Source organism: Aquarana catesbeiana, linkage group LG07 (assembly GCF_042186555.1).
Source record: "Aquarana catesbeiana isolate 2022-GZ linkage group LG07, ASM4218655v1, whole genome shotgun sequence".
NCBI classification, from domain to species: Eukaryota; Metazoa; Chordata; class Amphibia; order Anura; family Ranidae; genus Aquarana; species Aquarana catesbeiana.
The window spans coordinates 166401741-166424027 of NC_133330.1; the positions used below are offsets into that span (position 1 = coordinate 166401741).

Genomic DNA, 22287 nt, shown 5'->3' on the forward strand with positions numbered 1-22287 from the left:
GATGACCAGACTGAAGCCAGGGCATCACTTTCAACCCTTCCCTTCACCCTTCCCTCCACCCTTCCATGCACTCTTCCATGCACCCTTCCCTCCACCTCAGCAGAGGCTGATGAGGACCAAGCTGGGTCTTCCATCCTGGAAGAACCGGATGTGACCATCTGGAGTCAGGTAAATTAATTTCACAAATATTTACTGTCCTAATATTAATGATGTTAACTGGATGTTATAATTGATTAAAATAATTTTCTCCTAAAAATGATGTATACATATCAGTTGACAGTAGTGGACAAATATGTTTGTCACCTGCTTTAAAAAATTATGGTGTCTGATTTCTAGACTCTTTTATTAAGAGATGTATTCACATTGAATTTGCAAGTTATGAGAAGCAAATTGTGTGTCATTGATGAACACTAAAACTATGTCCCTTTTTTATACACAGGATGAGGGCAGCCAGGAGGAATGTGGGGAAAGTGGCAGGCAGGAGGAGGCCGGGCCCATGGACAGCCTGGAGGAGGCCGGATCCAGTGTCATCCTGGAGGAGGCCAGACCCATTGTCAGACAGGAGGTGGCTGGGCCCAGTAGGAGCCTGACACAATCTCAAGTGCCTCCCCTCCGCCTTAAAAAAAAAGGGCCAGGAAGGGGACGGTGACACAGGAGGCATCCCTGCGCCTCATGCGAGAGGCCACCAATTTTTTGAGGAGCCCCCCCGAAGCTGAAGAGGCCTATGGGTGCTACTTAGCCAGCAGGCTGCTTAAAATGGAGTGGGGCCAACGTCTCATTTGTGAGAGACTCTTTGGGGAAACAATACACAAGGGGCTGCACAGCGAGCTAACCAGCAACACACAATTACATGAGGCAGCCCCCCTCCTCCTCCTCCTTCTCCTCCTGCCACAACTCAAACACCAGAGCCACAGCCTCCAAAGAAGGCTGCAGGAAAGGCTGCAGGGAAGGGTGCAGGGCAGCGTGGAGGGAAGGCTGCAGGGAAGAGAAGAAAGTGATGACCTGGGTTCAGTCTGGTCTGACAGAAGACGCAGGCTGTTGTAGTACCACAGTCTGGGGACATCTATATCATCTGCTGCTGCTGTTGATCTCTGGGATTCCTGGACCAGATTGTGCTCCCTCTTATATGGACTCCTCAAGATCCCAATTTTCTTGTCCACAGACTTTTTCCAGCCTTGACTTCCTCTTTATTTTCTTTTGACCATAAATAAATGGATATTTGAGTTTATAAAAAGACTTTATGTGTTTTAATTCAAATCATTGATTTAGACACAATGTTAAATTAACAAGGGACAATAATCTCCTTGAGGTTGCAAAAACACACACACACAAAAAAAAAAAAAAAATGATACATAACCAAAAAAGGTTCTTTGTGTTAACTTTATATACAAAAGAAAAAATCACAATAAACAAAAAAATGGTTCTTTGTGGTAACTTAACCCTTTCATGACTAAGCCTATTTTTGAAATTTGGTGTTTACAAGTTAAAATCCGTATTTTTTGCTAGAAAATTACTTAGAGTTCCCAAACATTATATATATTTTTTTTAGCAGAGAATCTAGAGAATAAAATGGCGATTGTTGAAATATTTTTTATCACACGGTATTTGTGCAGCGGTGTTTTAAACGCAAATTTTTGGAAAAGGGACACTTTCATGAATTTTAAAAAATCCAAACAGTAAAGTTACCCCAATTTTTTTGTATAATGTGAAAGATGATGTTACGCCGAGTAAATAGATACCAAACATGTCACCCTTTATAATTGCTCACACTCGTGGAATGGCGACAAACTTCGGTACCTATGAATTTCCATAGGCGACGCTTTAAAATTTTTTTACGGTTACCAGGTTTGAGTTACAGAGGAGGTCTAGGGCTAGAATTATTGCTCTCGTCTGACGATCGCGGCGATACCTCACATGTGTGATTTGAACACACTTCGACTTCCTTATGCGTTTCCTTCGCTGCGCGAGCTTGCGGGAACAGGGGCACTTAAAAAATTTTTTTTTTTTTTTTATTTATTTTATTTATTTTTTTACTTTATAAATTGTGTTTTTAAAAAATTTTTTTTTTTTTACTTTTATTGCTGTCACAAGGAATGTAAACATCCCTTGTGACAGTAATAGGTGGTGACAGGTACTCTTTATGGAGGGATCGGGGGTCTAAAAGACCCCCCATCCCTTCTTTACACTTCAAAGTATTCAGATCGCTGAAAACGGCGATTCTGAATACTGTGTACTTTTTTAAATTCGGCGCCATTGGCAGCCGAGTAAACGGGAAGTGACGTCATGACGTTGCTTCCGCGTTTACAACGAGAAGGCTGGAACGAAGCCGCCCACAGCTTCGTTCCAGCCCACCCCCAGCCGCCGAAGGTACCCAATTGGACACGGGAGGCCCGGTAACAGCGGCGGGAGGCGGCGGGAGAGGGGATGTCCCCTCCTGCTCCTCCGGTATAACAACCGAGCGGCTTTTAGCCGCATCGGTTGTTATACTCGGGTAGCCGATCGCCCGCTGTAAACAACGGTACCGGGATGATGCCTGCAGCTGCGGGCATCATCCCGGTATAACCCCGGAAAGCCGAGTACGCATATCTGCATACGGTCGGCGGGAAGGGGTTAAAACAAACAACATTAAAAACAAACAGAAATGAAAGAAAAATGTATTTGTGTTCAATTTAAGAACTACAAAACTAAAAAAAAAAAATATATAAAAAATATAAAAAAAATGGTTCTTTGTGGTAACTTTACATACCCAAAAAAAAAAAAAGGTAGATAAAGATAAAATAAGTTTGACAACCATCATAAAATAAAAATCTGGATAAAATCTAAAATAAAAGATGACTCCCCCCAAAAAAACAAGTGTAAAAATTATTATTAGTATGGAGACATTGTTTTTAAAAATAATACTATATCATTCATGAGATCAAAGAGAAAAAGAATCCATAAATCAGTTTGGGAGAACTCTGTTTGAATATGAACAGCAAAACATCTTCGTTCTTATAGCATTATTAAAGAAGACATTAATGCGCTGCATTCAACGATCACAGAATTTGCAGCGTGAGGAATGTGCTACCTACAATACGAACACTAGTTTTACTAGACCGAGTGCTTCCGATTAGTTTTTGCTTATGAGCATGCGTCGTTTTTTTGTTCGTCGGACTAGCATACAGACGAGCGGATTTCTGGGTCCGGCGTAGTTACGACGTAAAGATTTGAAGCATGTTTCAAATCTAAAGTCCGTCAGATTTGCGGCTGGAAAAGTCCGCTGAAAGTCCGGGGAAGCCCACACACGATCGGATTGTCAGCCGGCTTTAGTCCGTCGGCGTCTGTCGGACTTTTGTAGACGAAAAGTGCGACCGTGTGTACGCGGCATAAGTGTAGTGCGTCTTCTGCACAGTGTGCACCTAAAGCTACCTGAAGAAAATTAGTGGTGTTCTTCTGATCCTACTAGTACAGTACCGCAGGCAGCTGCAGTATTTACAAGTTAGTGTAGTGCATCCTCTGCACAGTGTGCACCTAAAGCTATCTGAAGAAAATTAGTGGTGTTCTTCTGATCCTATTAGTACAGTACCGCAGGCAGCTGCAGTATTTACAATTTAGTGTAGTGCGTCCTCTGCACAGTGTGCACCTAAAGCTACCTGAAGAAAATTAGTGGTGTTCTTCTGATCCTATTAATACCATAGGCAAGCATCTACAGTATTTACAGTTAGTGTAGTGCGTCCTCTGCACAGTGTGCACCTAAAGTTACCTGAAGACAATTGCTGTTGTTCTGCTCCTATTAATACCATAGGAAGGTAGCTACAGTATTTTCAGTTAGTGTACTGTGTTCTCTGCAGTGTGCACCTAAAGCTATCTGAAGAAAATTAGTGGTGTCCTTCTGATCCTATTAATACCACAGGCAGGCAGCTACAGTATTTACAGTTAGTGTACTGTGTCCTCTGCACAGTGTGCACCTAAAGCTACCTGAAGAAAATTAGTGGTGTTCTTCTGATCCTGTTAATACCACAGGCAGACAGCTACAGTATTTACAGTTAGTGTACTGTGTCCTCTGCACAGTGGGCACCTAAAGCTACCTGAATAAAATTGGTGGTGTTCTTCTGATCCTATTAATACCACAGACAGGCAGCTACAGTATTTACAGTTAGTGTAGTGCGTCCTCTACACAGTGTGCACCTAAAGCTACCTGGAGACAATTGCTGTTGTTCTGCTCCTATTAATACCACAGGCAGGTAGCTATAGTATTTACAGTTAGTGCACTGTGTCCTCTGCACAGTGTACACCTAAAGCTACCTGAAGAAAATTAGTGGTGTTCTTCTGATCCTATTAATACCATAGGCAGGCAGCTACAGTATTTACAGTTAGTGTAGTGCGTCCTCTGCACAGTGTGCACCTAAAGTTACCTTGAGACAATTGCTGTTGTTCTGCTCCTATTAATACCATAGGCAGGCAGCTACAGTATTTTCAGTTAGTGTACTGTGTTCTCTGCAGTGTGCACCTAAAGCTATCTGAAGAAAATTAGTGGTGTTCTTCTGATCCTATTAATACCACAGGCAGGCAGCTACAGTATTTACAGTTAGTGTACTGTGTCCTCTGCACAGTGTGCACCTAAAGCTGCCTGAAGAAAATTAGTGGTGTTCTTCTGATCCTGTTAATACCACAGGCAGGCAGCTACAGTATTTACAGTTAGTGTTCTGTGTCCTCTACACAGTGTGCACCTAAAGCTACCTGAATAAAATTGGTGGTGTTCTTCTGATCCTATTAATACCACAGACAGGCAGCTACAGTATTTACAGTTAGTGTAGTGCGTCCTCTACACAGTGTGCACCTATAGCTACCTGGAGACAATTGCTGTTGTTCTGCTCCTATTAATACCACAGGCAGGCAGCTATAGTATTTACAGTTAGTGCACTGTGTCCTCTGCACAGTGTACACCTAAAGCTACCTGAAGAAAATTAGTGGTGTTCTTCTGATCCTATTAATACCACAGGCAGGCAGCTACAGTATTTACAGTTAGTGCAGTGCGTCCTCTGCACAGTGTGCACCTAAAGCTACCTGGAGACAATTGCTGTTGTTCTGCTCCTATTAATACCACAGGCAGGCAGCTACAGTATTTACAGTTAGTGCACTGTGTCCTCTGCACAGTGTGCACCTAAAGCTACCTGAAGAAAATTAGTGGTGTTCTTCTGATCCTATTAATACCACAGGCAGGCAGCTACAGTATTTACAGTTAGTGTACTGCTTCCTCTGCACAGTGTGCACCTAAAGTTACCTGAAGACAATTGCTGGTGTTCTCATACTAATAATACTACAGGCAGGCAGTTGATTCTGCTAGCTGCAGTATCAGTATATAAATACATCCCTGTTTTGTGCAGCTACATCTCACTGCAGGCCATTAGAATGTCTGGAAGGCCAACAAGGAGAGGCAGACAGTCACAAGCCAATAAAAGAGGGCAAGCAGGCTCTGTTTCTAGAGGCAACAGTGCTGGTCATAGAGACGGTGCATCCTCATCAGCACGTGGCCGTGGGACACGCTTGTCCTTTTTTTCGGCAGCTGGCCACAACATGCGGAAGACTTGGTAGAGTGGATGACCAAGCCATCCTCATCCTCCTCATCCTCTCTCACCCAGGCTCAGGGTACTTTGTCTGGCAAAGCAGCTGCCAACGCAGCCTCTTCCCTCGGCTCAATGGCATCAGTCACTCCTTCCCTAGCCCCACCATGTCCTCCTGAGTCCCCCAAACAGTTTGACCACAGTGTTGGGTACATGCTCCAGGAGGATGCCCAGCGTTTTGAAGGCTCCAATGATGGTACCCAGCTAGAGGAAGGCAGTAACATGAGCCTAGAGAGAGGGAGTGCCCAAGAAGGATAGCAATCTGGCAGTCATGTTCCCCCAGCTGCAGCATACTGCCAGCTTTGCTCCAGTGATGAGGAGGGAGGGGATGATGAGGTCACTGACTCCACATGGGTGCCTGATAGGAGAGAGGAGGAGGAGGAGGCACATCACCAACGAGGCAAGATGCCCTCCAGGGGCAAGCTTAAGGGCAGCAAACCGACTGCATCACACCACAGAGCTCCGCATGTGCAGGGCGCTGCTGTCTCTGCGCGCTATTCCAAAAGTTCTTTGGTGTGGGCCTGTTTTAAGACGAGTGCATCGGATCCCACCGCTATTTGCAACATGTATCTCAAGTGTATCTCTCGTGGCCAAAACATCTGTGTTATGTTGACCTGCCATGCAGTTCATTGGCAAGCGTACCTAAAAGACCCACATCAAAGAACAAAGAGGACCTCTCCTTGCTCCTCATCAGCTGGGATCTCCAACCCCACTATACCTTCAGTCCTCTCTGTGACCTGCACTGAGAGGAATGAAGGTGTAGAATTAGGTGTGTCACAGCCAAGTACTTGGGGGCAATCTGCTATCGGTACACCGACATCAGATTGTACCAGGCAAATTTCCCTGCCCCAGCTGCTGCACCGCCAAAAGAAGTTCGCTCCCAGCCATCCACATGCCCAGCGGTTGAATGCTAGCTTGGCTAAATTGCTAGCACTTCAACTGCTGCTTTTTCAGTTTGTAGACTCTGCCCCCTTCCGTGAGTTTGTGGAATGTGCGGTTCCTCAGTGACAGGTTCCCAAACGCCACTTTTTCTCACGGAAGACAATTCCGTCTCTCTACCGGTATGTGGAAGGCAATGTCTTGGCCTCGCTGGACAGGGCGGTCAGCGGTAAGGTGCATATTACCGCTGATTCATGGTCCAGCAGGCATGGACAGGGACGTTACCTATCTTTCACCGCGTACTGGGTGACTCTTCTGGCAGCTGGGAAGGATGCAGGACAAGGTGCAGTAGTGTTGGAGGTTGTTCTGCCACCACGCCTCCAAAATACTACTAGTGGTGATTCTGCGACACCTCTCTCCTCCACCCCCACCTCTTCTTCCTCCATGGCCTCTTCCTGTGCTGATTTGACTTCAGAGCCAGCGGTGCTCCATAGGCGTTCAAGGGGCTACGCAAGCACACAGGCCAAAAGATGCCATGCGGTGCTTGAGCTGGTGTGCTTGGGGGACAGGAGCCACACTGGGGCAGAGATTCTGTCAGCTCTGCAGGGGCAGTTTCAGAGTTGGTTGACGCCATGCCAGCTTAAGGCAGGCATGGTGGTTTGCGACAATGGCACCAACTTCCTCTCCGCCCTCCGACTGGGACAACTGACCCATGTGCCCTGTTTAGCTCACGTCCTTAACTTGGTGGTGCAGCGGTTCTTGGGCAGGTACCCGGGCTTACAGGATGTCCTGAGGCAGGCCAGGAAAGTCTGTGTGCATTTCCGCAGGTCATATAATGCCAGTGCTCGGCTGGCTGACCTCCAAAAGGAATTTAACCTGCCCAAGAACTGCCTAATCTGTGACATGCCCACCAGGTGGAACTCAATGTTGGCCATGCTGCAGCGGCTGCACACGCAGCAGAGGGCCATCAATGAGTACCTGTGCGACTATGGCACCAGGACAGGGTCAGGGGAGCTTGTTTTTTTTTTCCCCACACCAGTGGGCCATGTTTAGGGATGCATGCACTGTACTGTCACCATTTGAGGAGGCCACGAGGATGGTGAGCAGTGACAGTGCATGCATCAGTGACACTGTCCCCCTTGTCCACCTTTTGGAGCACACGCAGCATGGAATAATGGACAGGGCACTTGAGGCAGAACAGAGGCAGGAAGAGGAGGACTTCCTTAGCTTTTAAGGCCCCCTTTATCCAGACAGTGTTCCTGCGTGCCCGCCGATCACACAGGAAGAGGACGAGGAGGAGGAGGAGGAGGAAGAGGAGGATTGTGTCAGCATGGAGGTGGAGCCTGGCACTCAGCATCAGCAGCAGCCTTTAAGGGATCATTTACAGTCCCAAGAAACCCATGGACTTGTACATGGCTGTTAGGAGGTGACTGCGGATCATGTCGTCCTTAGTGACCCAGAGGACTCCGGACCGAATGCCTCAGCAAACCTACGCTGCATGGCCTCCCTGATCCTGCAAAGCCTGCGGAAGGATCCTCGTATTCGTGTTATCAAGGAGAGGGATCAATACTGGCTGGCAGCTCTCCTTGATCCACATTACTGGGGTAAGGTTGCGGACCTTATCTTGCCATCGCAGAGGGAGAAGAGGATGAAACATCTTCGGGAGGCCTTGCAGAAAGGTCTGTGCAATGCGTTCCAGGAGACTGGGAGGTTACAAACTCCTGTTCCTGGACAACGTGTTGCTGAGGCTTCGGTCAGTCAAAGAAGGAGCGGTGAAGAAGGTGGCCGTCTGACCAATGCGTTCAGACAATTTTTTAGTCCGCAGACCCAAGTTATGATCGGTTCCAAGAACCATCGCCAGCGTCTGTTTTACATGGTGCAGGAATACCTAGGGGCAAGATCTGACTTGGACACCTTTCCCACCGAAAATCCTCTGGGTTACTGGGTCTTGAGGATGGATCACTGGCCAGAGCTTTCACAGTATGCAATTGAGCTACTGGCCTGTCCTGCATCCAGCGTTCTTTCGGAACGCACATTCAGTGCTGCTGGAGGCTTTGTAACCGATCACAGGGTACGCCTGTCCACCGACTCGGTCGATCGACTGACCTTCATAAAAATGAATCAGTCTTGGATCACCACCAGCTACCAAGCACCTGATACTGATGTAAATGAATATTTTTTTTTGAAATGTTGCTGATGCTGAGTGACTATCCTGTTATGCTGAGTGACTATCCTCTTCCCCCTCAATGTTCATGCTGATAGCTTGTAAGAATATTTTTGGTTCTGGGCGCCGCCACCAGTGGCTAAGGCCCATTATTTCAGCCCCTGTTTAACAGGGGCGTGTAATTACAGTTTTTGATGCAATATTTTGCAAGGAGGGTTCGTTGCTGCACTCAACTAGAGTATTTGTGAGCGGTTGCAGTGTTGTGGCACCAGCACCAGTGCCTAAGGCACAATTTTTCAGCCCCTGTTTAACAGGGGCATGTAATTACAATTTTTGATGCAATACTTTGCAGCAGGGCTTGTTCCTGCGCTCCAACTAGAGTATTTGTGAGGGGTTGCAGTGTTGTGGCACCAGCACTAGTGCCTAAAGCCCAATTTTTCAGCCCCTGTTTAACAGGGGCGTGTAACTACAATTTTTGATGCAATACTTTGCAGCAGGGCTTGTTCCTGCGCTCCAACTAGAGTATCTGTGAGTAGGGATGAGCCAAACACCCCCCCTGTTCGGTTCGCACCAGAACATGCGAACAGGCATAAAAATCGTTCAAACGCGAACACCGTTAAAGTCTATGGGACACGAACATGAATAATCAAAAGTGATAATTTTAAAGGCTTATATGCAAGTTATTGTCTTAAAAAGTGTTTGGGGACCCGGGTCCTGCCCCAGGGGTTATGGATCAATGCAAAAAAAGTTTTAAAAATGACCGGTTTTTCGGGAGCAGTGATTTTAATAATGCCTAAAGTGAAACAATAAAAGTGTAATATTCCTTTAAATTTTGTACCTGTGGGGTGTCTATAGTATGCCTGTAAAGGGGCGCATGTTTCCCGTGTTTAGAATAGTCTGACAGCAAAATGACATTTCAAAGGAAAAAAAGTCATTTAAAACTACTTGTTGAATTGCCGGTCCGACAATACACATAAAAGTTAATTGATAAAAACGGCATGGGAATTCCCCACAGGGGAACCCCGAACCAAAATGAAAAAAAAAAAAATGACGTGGGGGGTCCCCCTAAATTCCATACCAGGCCCTTCAGGTCTGGTATGGATATTAAGGGGAACCCCGGCCAAAATGTAAAAAAAAAGGCGTGGGTTCCTCCTCAAAATCTATACCAGACCCTTCAGGTCTGGTATGGATTTTAAGGGGAACAACACGCCAAAATATTTTTAAAAATGGCGTGGGGTCCCCCCAAAAATCCATACCAGACCCTTATCCGAGCACGCAACCTGGCAGGCCACAGGAAAAGAGGGGGGACGAGAGAGTGTCCCCCCCTGAACCGTACCAGGCCACATGCCCTCAACATTGGGAGGGTGCTTTGGGGTAGCCCCCAAAACACCTTGTCCCTATGTTAATGGGGACAAGGGCCTCATTCCCACATCCCTTGCCCGGTGGTTGTGGGGGTCTGCGGGAAGGGGGCTTATCGGAATCTGGAAGCCCCCTTTAACAAGGGGACCCCCAGATCCTGGCCCTCCCCCCTGTGTGAAATGGTAAGGGGGTACAAAAGTACCCCTACCAATCACAAAAAAGTGTCAAAAATGTTAAAAATGACAAGAGACAGTTTTTGACAATTCCTTTATTTAAATGCTTCTTCTTTCTTCTATCTTCTTTCTTCTATCTTCCTTCGGTTTCTTCCTCCATCTTCTTCTTCTTCTGGTTCTTCTGGTTCTTCCTCCGGTGTTCTCGTCCGGCATCTTCCTCCGCGGCGCCGGCGTCTTCTTCCTTTCGTCTTCTTCCTTTCGTCTTCTGAGCCGCTCCGCATCCAGCATGATGGGAGGCTCCCGCTGTTTGACGCTTCTCCTCTTCTGATGGTTCTTAAATAATGGAGGGTGGGGCCACCCGGTGACCCCGCCCCCCTCTGATGCACGGGGACTTCCCTGTGGCATTCCCCGTGACGTCCAAAGGGGGGCGGACAGGAAAGTCACCGTGCGTCAGAGGGGGCGGGGTCACCGGGTGGCCCCGCCCTCCATTATTTAAGAACCGTCAGAAGAGGAGAAGCGTCACACAGCGGGAGCCTCCCATCATGCTGGATGTGGAGCGGCCCAGAAGACAAAGGGAAGAAGTAGCCGGCGCCAAGGAGGAAGATGCCAGATGAGAACACCGGAGGAAGAACCAGAAGAAGATGAAGATGAAGGAAGACTGCCTCTTGTCATTTTTAAAATATTTGACACATTATTTGTGAAATGGTACCCCTTACCATTTCAAACAGGGGGAGGGCCGGGATCTGGGGGTCCCCTTGTTAAAGGGGGCTTCCAGATTCCGATAAGCCCCCCGCCCGCAGACCCCCACAACCACTGGGCAAGGGTTGTGGGGATGAGGCCCTTGTCCCCATCAACATGGGGACAAGGTGTTTTGGGGGGCTACCCCAAAGCACCCTCCCAATGTTGAGGGCATGTGGCCTGGTACGGTTCAGGAGGGGGGGCGCTCTCTCGTCCCCCCCTCTTTTCCTGCGGACTGCCAGGTTGCGTGCTCGGATAAGGGTCTGGTATGGATTTTTGGGGAGACAGCACGCCATTTTTTTTTTTTTTTTTGGCGTGAGGTTCCCCTTAAAATCCATACCAGACCTGAAGGGTCTGGTATAGCTTTTGAGGGGGAGCCCACACCATTTTTTAAAAAAAAATTTGGTCGGGATTCCCCTTAATATCCATACCAGACTTGAAGGGCCTGGTATGGAATTTAGGGGGACCCCCCACGTCATTTTTTTAAAATTTTGGTTCGGGGTTCCCCTGTGGGGAATTCCCATGCCATTTTTATCAATGAACTTTTATGTGTATTGTCGGACTGGCAATTCATTAATAGCCGCGTGTAGTTTTAAATGACTTTTTTTCCTTTGAAATGTCATTTTGCTGTCAGGCTGTTCTAAACACAGGAAACATTTGCCCCTTTACAGGCATACTATAGACATCCCCCAGGTACAAAATTTAAAGGGATATTACACTTTAATTGTTTCACTTTAAGCATTATTAAAATCACTGCTCCTGAAAAAATGGCAGTTTTTAAAACTTTTTTTTGCATGTCCCCTGGGGCAGGACCCAGGTCCCCAAACACTTTTTATGACAATAACTTGCATATACATGAGTTCGACTCAAACTTGAAGCTCATCCCTATCTGTGAGGGGTTCCAGTGTTGTGGCACCAGCACCAGTGCCTAAGGCCCAATTTTTCAGCCCCTGTTTAACAGGGGCGTGTAATTACAATTTTTGATGCAATATTTTACAGGAGGGCTCATTCCTGTGCTCCAACTAGAGTATCTGTGAGGGGTTGCAGTGTTGTGGCACCAGTGCCTAAGGCCCAATTTTTCTGCCCCTGTTCAACAGGGACATGTACATGTAATTACAATTCTTGATCTAATATTTCACAGCAGGGCCCGTTTCTGCACCCACCAAGAGTAACTGTGAGGACTTACAGTGTTGTGGCACCAGCACCACCACCACCAAAGACCCAATTTTTCTGCCCCTGTTCAACTGGTGCGTGTAATTACAATTCTTGATCTAATATTTCACAGCAGGGCCCGTTCCAGCTCCCACCAAGAGTAACTGTGAGGACTTACAGTGTTGTGGCAACACCACCACCACCAAAGGTCCAATTTTTCTGCCCCTGTTCAACAGGTGCATGTAATTACAATTCTTGATCTAATATTTCACAGCAGGGCCCGTTTCTGCGCCCACCAAGAATAACTGTGAGGGCTTACAGTGTTGTGACACCAGCACCACCACCACCAAAGGCCCAATTTTTCTGGCCCTGTTCAACAGGGGCATGTAATTACAATTCTTGATCTAATATTTCACAGCAGAGCCCGTTCCTGCGCCCACCAAGAGTAACTGTGAGGGCTTACATTGTTGTGACAACACCAACACCTAAGGCCCCAATTTCTGCAGAGTATATAGGGCAGGCCCCTACTTTCAAACATCCAACTTACAAATGACTCCTACTTGCAAACGGAAGGAGACAACAGGAAGTGAGATGAAATCTACCCCTAGGAAAGGAAATTCTCTCCTGTAAGAGTTAATATGGGAAAAACGTGTCTCCTTTCCACTGATGCTTTATCACCAATCCTTGTTTCACTAAAAACCCCAAATTGTCAAAAAACATTTGTCATTGGGACAGAAAGTGAGGTAAAATCTTCTGAAGAGGTGCACAGACAGCAAAACAAATGTCACAGGGCTGATAACCCTTCCCTATGTTTTCCAAAAAGCTTAAAATAGATTTTTTTTTGCTGGAGCTAAACACGTTAAAAATGTACCAGTTCAAAATTACAAACAGATTCTACTTAACAACAAACCTACAGTCCCTGTCTTGTTTGCACCGCCTGTATACTGCTGTTCAGAGTATATAGGGCCTGGTGGCCCCACACCTTTCCTTTTTTTAATTTGGGTGCCGGGTTCCCCTTAATATCCATACAAGATCCAAAGGGCCTGGTAATGGACTGGGGGGGGGGGTACCCATGCTGTTTGTCTCACTGATTTTCATCCACATTGCCAGGACCCGACATTACATTAAAGCCGCAAGCAGTTTTAAATGACTTTTATTCCTTTAAAAATGTCATTTTGTGCAGGGACTGTTCTAAGCATGGGAAACACGCGTCACTTGACAGGCATACTATAGACACCCCCCAGGTACGATATTTAAAGGAATATTTCACTTTTTTTCACTTTAAACATCATTAAAATCACTGCTCCCGAAAAGACGGCCGTTTTTAAAACTTTTGCATTGATACATGTCCCCTGGGGCAGGACCCGGGTCCCCAAACCCTTTTTAGGACAATACCTTGCAAATTAGCCTTTAAAATTAGCACTTTTGAGTTTGAACGTTCGAGTCCCATAGACTTCAATGGGGTTCTAATGTTCGTGCAAATTTTCGGTCCATTCGCAGGTTCTGGTGCGAACCGAGCCGGGGGATGTTCGGCTCATCCCTAGTCAGGAGCAGGATAATTTATTTTGGGTTGTTCTTTGGTGGTAAGTTATGGTAATAGCAAGGAATATACAGCTAAATTTAAGAAAAAAATGTTTTGTTTTTTTTACTATTTTGGACCACTAATAATTGAGAATAGAAAAAAAATCAGGAGATATCCATTACCATTTACCACCAAAAGAAAGACCATTTTCCCCCAAAATAAACATGGTACAATCCACCTGGATACATAAAGTATTTGCAATGATATGTATAGCTTTACTAATGCAAATGTCAAATGTGTTCAGGCATTGAAATTTGTTTTACCCTCAGTCACAAAGGGGTTACAAATATTTCATTATTTTGATTGTTTTTGGTTATTGTGGAAGACTTACAACCCTTTTAAGTTTTTATTATTGTCTGCGTTTGTTAGGAAGATTTACTCTCCTCTGTTTTGATGATCATTATCACCATAACTTTGAATTTTTTTGTGAACAACAGTAAAGGGGAAATCTCCAATGGGGAAACATGTTTGGTGATAAATGTCTAGGAGGGCATGTCCCTCACTTTTTAGATATATTTTCAGAAATAATCACAGTTCTAATTCAGATTTCACTATTGTATATGAAATTTCATAAACATATGGCCATCACTGTCATACTCAGAGATGAGGAACAGCAGGGAAAAGTCGCCATTTCATGAGAAGGTCAATTAGGATAGTTTCTGTTGAATTTGCGTATGAAAACCACATTTCCAGTTGTCTAGGAGTAACATGTGAGGAACAGAGTTTGCCTATATTAGATAAGATTTTATTAGTGACATTGTGAGGTGAGTGTTTACTATCTGCATAAGATGGAAGCATGCACAGCTTGAGCAGCATTTAGTGGATTGGAAGATATTAGTAATTACTACAACACGCTGGTTCTGGATGCTCTATATGTTATAGACTTTATTTGATATAAAATATTTTAGCGGCAATTAAGGGTATATATTACATTTACATTTAGACTGGGTATATTTATGTTGAAAATTCACTGTGCCAATTGTTCTGTTTTTTTAGTTGCACTTGTAAATGAGCCCTAACAAAATTGATTAATTTGATATAGATAGTTGTGAATTTTACATATCCATGTATTTGTATCACCTCAATAAATGTTCACATTACATGATATTAACCACTTAAGGACCGCCTCATGTACATATACTGTATGTGATTCCTTTCTTCGGGTCTGGGGCAGGCGCACGTGTCGCTGGAGCCCCACTCCCGCTGTGAGTGGACACCGCGGGAGCCAATCAGCGGGTCTGGCGGAAACCCGGCTATTGTTCGGAGAGAGGCAGAACGGTGGTCTGCCTATGTAAACAAGGCAGATCGCCATTCTGCTAGTAAGAAAGACAGAGATCTTGTGTTTCTGCTAAGCAGGCACACGGATATCTGTCTTTCTTCAGTTAAGCCATCCCCCACACAGTAAGAAAGCACACCCAGGGAACATAGTTAACTCTTTGATCACCCCTGATGTTAACCCCTTCTCTGCCAGTGTTATTAGCACAGTCACAGTTTCCTTTTTTTTTTAAGCACTGATCACTGTATTGGTGTCCCCAAAAAGTGTCAGTGTCAGATTTGTCTGCGGCAATGTCGCAGTCCCACTAAAAATCACTGATCGCGGGGCATGGCTTGCGACGAATGGAGTAAGAAGCGGATAGCTCCGCCGAGACTCCTGAAAATTCTCCTGACAACTCCTCTCTCTTGGCCTGTAACGGCTCCCACTGACCCGCGATACCACTCACACACCCGCAGTGTCACTCCAGCTGTTTCACTCGGGTGCCAGCATGTCTAGAAAAGGCAAAGATCGCTACCCGTGACCCAAGGCTCAAGATGGCAGCCGAGCACCTCGCTCGATGAAGGAGGCAGCACAGAAGCTGTTCAACAAGCATCTTTCCCGGGACACTCCAGCTAAACCGTCCCCAATGCCTGCAGAGCCTACACTCAGCCTCCCAGTGGGTGAGAACAGTGGGCTGGGCTGGCAGGAGGACCCATTGAATGCCGTCCTGTGAAACACAGTGAGTACCCCCTCCATCCCTGTAACACACACTGACCCCTCTGGCACTGACTTGCAGGACGCGGAGCCCACCCTGAGACAAATTTTTGCTGCAGTCACCACCTGCAATACCACTTTGACAACCCTGACTTCCAAAATTAAAGGTGTTAAAATTGAACTGACATTAGTCCGTCAGGACATGTAGAAACTTAGGGATCGTACATCAGAGCTGGAGGGTCGCATGAGTATAGTGGAAGATTAAGTAGCGCCACTACAACATGAACTGCGACAGGTGCAATCTATGTCCTCCAGTCACGCTGTTTGCCTGGAAGACATGGAAAAGAGGCTTAGAAGGAACAAAGTGAGGGCAGTGGGCATGCCTGAGAAGGTGGAGGGAAAAAACCCTGTCGCCTTTATTGAGCAGTGGCTGGTGGGGGTTTTTGGGAGATAAGTCTTCTCCCCCATGTTTGCAGTGGAGCGTGCGCACCGAGTGCCTGGCAGGCCCCCACGTCCGGGAGAACCCCTGAGGCCTTTACTTTTCAAATTCTTGAACTTTAAAGACTGAGACACTGCCCTATACTAAGCCCATACCAGGGGAGATGCCATGAAGATTGATAACTTTCGAATATCCTTCTACCCTGACTTCTCGGTTGATCTACAATGCAAAAGAGCGAAGTTTACGGAGGTAAAGAGGTGCCTGCGACGCTTTGATGTCACCTATGCAATGCTTTATCCTGCCTGGCTGGGACTGGCTATTAACGGAGAGACCCACTTCTTTGACACTCCTACTGTGGCCTCAGAGTGGCTTGATCGTGTGGAACACAGCTTGCATAAATCAGCAGCAACCTGAGAACTGGGTTATGGTGTTCCTTACCACTGTTTATTGCTTGAACTCAGGTTGCCTGATCCTTGAGAGGAATCTACCTACTGCTTCAAGGTGGAGGTCTTGTGACCCTTTTCCTGTTTGTTTGACCACCTACATGGAAAGTTTTATTTTCCCCATGTCAGTCTCGTTCTTGCTATGGAATCTGCAAGTCCCATCGTATCACTTACCTTGTGACGAAGGACCCCCCTCTTGTTATTGCACTTGTCCAGCGTGGACACCCCCGTTTTGATTCCCCACAGGATACCTCAGGAAATGAAGCTTTGTATTTTTTTCCAGTTATGTTTTTTTTCTTGTTTTTTTTTACTGTTAACCCAGAACAGATGTCCTGATGATTCCAATGAACACCTTGTACAATATACATGTCGACCCTTTCAACTAAATGTATACCCCCCTCTGTCGGAGATTGCTGCTGGCCCCTTGCAGTAACACCAAGTAGCAAGTCTTCTAAACTGATGGTTTGGGACCCTCCCGGTCTTCCTAATGCACACATAGCTTATCCTGTTACTCAAATCGATTGCTTATCCATGTTTCTCTTCCCTGTGGCCCAGGACCCATCTACATTTTTCATTACAGAGTTATGTCAGTAACAACTGAGTTTACCTTTCTCTCCTGGAATGTTAGGGGGCTGGGTGATGGTGTGAAACGTACTGCACTATTCTCTGCTTTGAAACCTCACAAATCGGCTATAGTGTGTTTACAGGAAACGCACCTTCATAAAGACAACATTCAACTACTAAGGTCCAGGGGATATCAGACTCAGTTTCACTCCACACACACAGCCTACTCCAGGGGAGTAAGCATATTGATTTCCAATAATGTTCCCTTTCACTTGCTGCAGTCCCGAATAGATGAACAGGGAAGATACATTTTTTACTATGCAAACTGGATGAAATGCTGTGTATTGTTGCGAATGTGTATGTCCCTCCACCCTTTTCTCCTGATAGCTTAAAATGTCTGGCTCAGTTCATAAGCCCATATTCTAATTTACCCCTGTGGGTCCTAGGGGACTTTAATAATCTCTTTGATCAGACTCTAGACAAATTTACCCCGCCTGGTGGCTGCTCCACTGGACCTGGAGGCCCTACCCCTTTTGCTAGATTGATTTTGGAGATTTGTTTGCGAGATGTGTGGAGGAACATCCAGTCAAACTGACCTTTTCCTGTTATTTGGCAGCTTACCGTGGCCTATCCCATATTGATTTATGCTTATGCAGTTCCTTGGCACAAGTCAGTGTGTCACAGACTGAATAAGCTTCCTGCAGTATCTCGGACCACTCACTCCTCTGGGTATGGATATTGGTCCCCGGGGTGAGGGTTGTAAGATTGTGGAAAGTCGACCCATTTTGGCTCAGCTTTTTCCAGCAGACAACCCTATTCCGGAGGCTCTGACATGCTTTCTTGGAGTCAACAGGAATACGGCCTCGAGAGGTATGGTTTGGGATGCCCTTAAGGCCCATCTTAGAGGCCTTATTATCAAGCAAATCTCCCACATAAAAACTGCAACCAAAGAATGGGAAACGTTTGTGGCTAGTGAGGTGCAGAGAGTGGAGGGCAGCTATATTGTGGACCCCACACCTTCTACTGAATGCAGCTGGGTGGCAGAGCAGGAAATGTTTCATCAGGTTGTCCTGAATGCTGCAGAAAAAAAGTGTTTTTTCCTGCAGCAGCGGTATTTTGAGGAGGGGGAAAGGCCATCTTTGGGTGGTTATCTCCCGCTCACAACAGGGACTATCCCACATAGACACTATACAGAGCCCTACGGGGGACAGCATGCAGGACCTGACACAAAGACTGAAGGTATTCACTGAGTATTTTCATGAAGTTTACTCCTCTAAGGTAAACCCGACAGAGGAAGCACTGGTGCAGTTCTTGGACTGTTGCCCTCTACCATCACTGACACGACGGTCGCAAACTTCTCAATGCCTTCTGACAATCGAGAAATAAGGCAACGGCTGTGGCAAGCATGGCCAATAGCAAATCCCCTGGTACAGACAGGCTCCTAGTAGAAATATACAAGCATTATAGTGACCCTGTTTTACCTGCCCTACTGGAGACCCTCAATGATGCTTTCATGACAGGCCACTTACCATCTTCTATGAACGAGGCTGTCATTGAGGTGATTCCCAAACCTGGCAAGGACCCAGTGCTGCCTGACTCGTATCAACCTATTTCTTTAATAAACACAGATATCAAGTTGCTGGCTAGGTTACTGGCTACCTGGCTGGCAAAGGTGGTATCCGGCTGTATTTATTCCTGCTAGATCAACAGCGCTGAACATCAGGCGACTGTTCCTGAACATACAACTGCCTGTGGATAATCCTGGTAACAGGGCGGTGTTCTCCCTCGACGCTGCCAAGGTTTTTGACAGCGTTGAGTGGAGATACCTGTGGGCTGTCATGCAGAAATTCAAGTTGGGAAAGACTTTTCTTAAATGGACGCGGCTGCTGTACTCTGCTCCTGAGGCACGGATTAGGATTAATGGGGTCCTGTCTGACCCCTTCTTTTTACATAGGGGGACAAGACATGGGTGCCCGCTCTCGCCATTACTCTTCACTCTAGCACTGGAGCCTTTGGCGGCGAGGGTGAGGGCATCCCCTGAGGTTGTTGGGTTTCGGCGGGGTGGGAGGGAGGATAAGCTCTCCCTCTATGCCAATTACATATATATATTTAGGTGACACTGCCAGCTCTCTGGAAACAGTAATGTGTCTTATTGAACAGTTTGGACAGCTGTCTGGCTTTGCTATAAACTGACACAAATCTTCTCTTTTATTGTTAGACCCTCTGCCATCACCCCTGCCGGCAATAGCAGCACAGGTGGAGATGCATTCATTCAAGTATTTAGGCATAATGGTGACTGCCAATGTGACTGATTATGTATCCCTGAACCTTAAGCCCATTTTAGCTAAATTTAAACATAAACTGGACAGCTGGTGTAAACTGCCTCTTTTGGTGACAGGACGGGCTAATCTGATGCTCTGGGCTCCCCAGTTGCTCTATATCCTCCGCAATGCTCCTGTGTGGATACCACGCTACTGGTTTCAACTGGTGCATTCATTATACAGAGCATTTCTGTGTAAAAATGGTGTGGCTAGGGTTAAACTGACCACTCTTCAGTATCCTAAAGACCAGGGGGGACTAGCAGTACCGCACGCCCTTACCTATTTTTTGGCTGCTCAACTACAGCACCTCACTGGCTGGGACCTGCCAGGTACGCTAGATCCCTCTAGGACTTTGGTGATCCCTTCAATGGTGGATTATTCTGCAATGTCCCAGCTTGAGCAGGGTCTCCCGGATCTGACACCTCACTGCCCCACAATAAGGTTGATCCTAAAACTTTGGGCGGAACTGAAAACTAGACTGGGGTTAGGAGGGTTTTTTGGAGTCTACTCCCATATGGAATAACAACTCCTGTCCCGAATTAAACAAAATTCCCAACCAGGCCACGTGGTGGAGAGCTGGAATCAAATATTTTTTACAACTGTATGATGGAATGAACTGTATGATGGAATGTCACTGAAGTCTTTTGATCAGCTACGGGGGGGAGTTTCCCTCACTGGCTGGCCGATATTTTTTGTTTTTACAACTATGAAATGCTATTAGAGCACAGGATAGGGGCTCAAACCTGAGACTAGATGACTCAGACTTTTTTACACTCATATTTACTGCTACAGACAAGAAGGGTATTATCTCTCACATTTATGCCTATTTACTTACCCATATTCAAGCTCCTGATCTACTGCCCTGTAAAGGAAAATGGAAGGCTGATGTAGGCCCCATAGATGGAAACAGATGGGATCAAATACTGACGGCTGGTCCCCTGGTCTCTGTGTCAGCTGCCCAAAAGCTGATGCACATGTTTATCTTGCATCGCTCCTATAGGACACTGCTACAACTGCACAGGTTGGGTAAAAGAGAATTCCCTTTATGTCCAAAATGCCAGTTACACCAAGGAACATTAATTCATATGCTGTGGCGATGTCCCAAACTGGTTAGGTACTGGCATGCTGTACTGGACATCATTAATCCTACCTATACTACTCAACTGCAACTTGATCCAGTCACTTGCCTGCTGGAAAGACTAGAGGAGGACCTATATCCCCCCCTACATACATAGCAATACTGAGGCTGCTATATTTGGCCAGGAAATTAATTGTGAGGTATTGGATCTACCCTCACGCCCCCACATCCCATCAATGGGTTCAGGAGGTTAACAGGATACTTATTAGGGAGAAGCACACATATCAGCACAGGAAGGTGCTGAACAAATTCACCAAAATATGGCAGGAATGGCCCCCCCACAGCTTGTACTCAACAGATTATTGGTGACCTATTGGAACCATGCATCGGTAAGGTGACTATGTGGTAGGACATATGGAAGTGGAAGTTTTGCATGATGGGTTGACAAGCTCACACCAGGTGTGACTCTCTCTGGGTTGAAGGATGTCTGTTTTTGTTTACTAGTTTTAGTATACCAGTTCTCCGTTGGAGTACTGGAGTTAGATTTGCAGACATGATATACAGGTTTGGGACACCGGGTATGCACTGTAAACTGTACTGTGATGACAAAGTCTATAACTGAGATGCATGTAACCCAAATATATGTGTATGTGTTTACCTACTTGCATCAACAATAAAATAATTTTCTCTGATTAAAAAAAATCACTGATCGCAGCCATTACTAGTGAAAACAATAAAAAAATTAAAAAGTCCATAAATCTATTCCTTAGTTTGTAGACGCTATAACTTTTGCGCAAACCAATCAATATACGCTTTTTGGGATTTTTTTTACCAAAAACATGTAGCAAAATACATATTGGCCTAAATTAATGAAGAAATTTGATTTTTTACATTTTTTTATTGGATGTGTTTTATAGCAGAAAGTACGAAATATTGTTTGTTTTTTTTCAAAATTGTCAGTCTTTTTTTGTCTATAGCGCAAAAAATTAAAACCGCAGAGGTCATCAAATACCACCAAAAGAAAGCTCTGTGAAAAAAAAAAGGGCATCAATTTTATTTGGGTACAGTGTCTCATGATCACGCAATTGTCAGTTAAAGCAACGCAGTGCAGTATCGCAAAGAATGGCAAATTTTATTGAAAAGTCAACATGACATTAGATATTATGCTTAAAAAGACAATGGGGCGGATTTACTAAAGGCAAATAAACAAAAAAATAGGCAAATTAAAAAAAAAACAGCACTTTTGCTTGCACACAATTAGATGATAAAAGTCAGTAGAGTTTTCCCTCATTTACTAAGCTTTGGAGCAACTGCACTTTCAGAGCACTTGCACAATTCACAGTCTTTTTGCCTTTTGACAGAGAAAATTGAGTACTGTCCGTGATACTTTTTTTATTTGCACTAACATACACTTTTTCAGGACAAGCTTTCGGGATATGTCCCCTTCTTCAAGGTCCAAGCAGTACTGATTCACAAATTTTTAAGCAGAATGTTAAAGAAGAAGAAGAAAAAAAAAAGAGAAAACCAAACACATACAAATCAATGGTAATAAAGATAGCAGCAGAGTTAGTGAGATAAGACAGAGGCAGAGCTAGGGGGGAATGCAGGGGGGGATACTAGTCACAGAGCGGTCGTAAAACTTTAGCATAATGTGTAAGGAAACCAATATCTAAATTCAGGCCATTATTCTTCGTGTCAAAAAGAAGTATCATTCTTAGTTCAAAAGTTTTCCTTTCCTGGATAGTTCTGAAATTCCCTTTAAGAACTAAGACATTGAGGTCTTCTATAGTGTGGTCCGATTGTGAGAAATGATGTCCCACAGG

The 22287-nt window shown here is 45.5% G+C and overlaps 1 protein-coding gene across 2 annotated transcripts in view; it reads left to right on the plus strand.

The window, feature by feature from the left end:
* DDR2 (discoidin domain receptor tyrosine kinase 2) overlaps positions 1-22287 on the plus strand; it is a 388089-nt gene that overhangs the window by 264922 nt on the left and 100880 nt on the right. The window lies entirely within an intron of this gene.